General features: G+C 45.2%; 1 non-coding gene across 1 annotated transcript; it reads left to right on the top strand.

Moving 5' to 3' along the window:
* The first annotated feature begins 1345 nt into the window (after positions 1–1345).
* Positions 1346–1418, top strand: TRNAG-CCC. The gene has a single exon. It is a non-coding gene; the product is annotated as a tRNA-Gly (tRNA).
* Positions 1419–1673: the final 255 nt, after the last annotated feature.

The raw sequence follows: 1673 nt of genomic DNA, 5'->3' as shown, positions 1-1673 counted from the left end.
CCATGGGGGTGCAATTCTGCAGTGTGGTTTAGGCGTCATTCCTGAAAGCTCAGCCTAGAATCTTTTTCTTCAGCCATTCTGCTTGGTCCGTGATATATCTATGCATGCCCTGCATTTGTGCATGCTCAGTTGTGTCCAACTCTTTGAGACCCCATGGACTATAGCCTGCCAGGCTCCTCTGTCCATGGGATTGCCCAGGCAAGAATATTGGAGTGGGTTGCCATTTCTTCTCCAAGGCAGCTTCCCTATCCAGAGATCAAACCTGTCTCTTCTATGTCTCTTGCATTGAAGCCAGATGCTTTACCACTGAACCACCAGGGAAGCCCCAATCTCTATATTTCTTAAAAAATCCTTTTCAGCCTGTACTAGTTGGAGTGGTTTTCACTCTTGGCAACTAGAAATGGGAGAGCCTATTTAGAACTGACCATCCCTAACAATGTAATTACGGTTGAACCAAAGCCTAAACCTAATGAGAAAACTGTATTCCCTAAGGAAAGGGTCCCCAAACCCTGGGCCAAGGACCCGTGCTGGTCTGCACACAGGAGGTGAGCAGTGGGCAAGCAGATGAAGTTTCATCTGCTGCTCCGCTTCGTCATTCCCCATTGCTCACGTTACTGCCTGAACCTTAACCCTAACCCTAACCCATCCCCTAACCCACACTTGCCACATCCCTGGAAAAACTGTCTTCCACAAAACCGGTCCCTGGTGCCAAAAAGGTTGGGGACCACTGCCCTCAAGGAACAAAGAAGGAAGACACCAGTTTCTCTAGCTTTTGGCTAGCACCAACAGTAGGAGCTGGCATGAGATTCAACAAATCCCTCCCAGGTGTTTGTCTTTACAGTAAGCTTCCCTGCTCCAGACAGAGAACAGTTTGGAAGGTTTTAGCTGCACAGGGCACAAAGAAGTAGTAAAGTTACACAGTGAAGTAGTAAAGGAAGAGATGTCTATAACACTGCATTCTTTCTTCCCTGAGCTCTCGGTCATGCAGGACTTCTTTCTTCACATCACATGTGTTCTTCAAACACATCAAGTGTCTCCATGCCCCAGGACCTTTTCACTTGCTGTCCTAGCTTCTGGAAGTGACTTGCTATCATATTTCCCTATTCTATCTTTTTGTAGCTCTCATCAGTTACTTTATTGCTTTATTGTGGGTTTATTATGTGTTTTCCCCCATTAGAGTGTAAGACCATGGAGGTCAGGAGTTCTGACTTGTTCATGCTGAGTATCCAGACTGTAAAACATGCTTGGCACACAGTAGGAGCTCCAAAACAAATCTGTTGACTGACTGATTTGTTCAATGACTCTTCATTCCTCAAACCTACTTCCTAAAGATCAGAGGGGGAATTCCCTAGTGGTCCAGTGGTTAAGACTCTGCACTCCCACTGCAGAAGACACAGGTTCAATCCCTGGTTGGGGAACGAAGTTCCTATATGCTGTGGGGCACAACCAAAAAGGAAAAAAAAACAAAACCAGAGCCATTTGAGTCAACTGAAAGGGCCCAGGCTTTGGGGTATGAATTAAATCCCAAGTACATCTTGAGAACAAAAGGGGTTCATGGGTTAAAACCTAGAGGTTAACGGCAGGGAATCTTTCTCCCCTGAGAAATTAATAAGTTAAATCAGATGGAAATAAATTTAATCTTCTCCTTCTCCCCTTATTATCCTAATTGGTTT

This window comes from Bubalus bubalis, chromosome 2 (genome assembly GCF_019923935.1).
Source record: "Bubalus bubalis isolate 160015118507 breed Murrah chromosome 2, NDDB_SH_1, whole genome shotgun sequence".
Lineage (NCBI taxonomy): Eukaryota > Metazoa > Chordata > Mammalia > Artiodactyla > Bovidae > Bubalus > Bubalus bubalis.
Note: the sequence above shows the minus strand (reverse complement) of the source record. Positions and strands in the feature narration are given on the sequence as shown.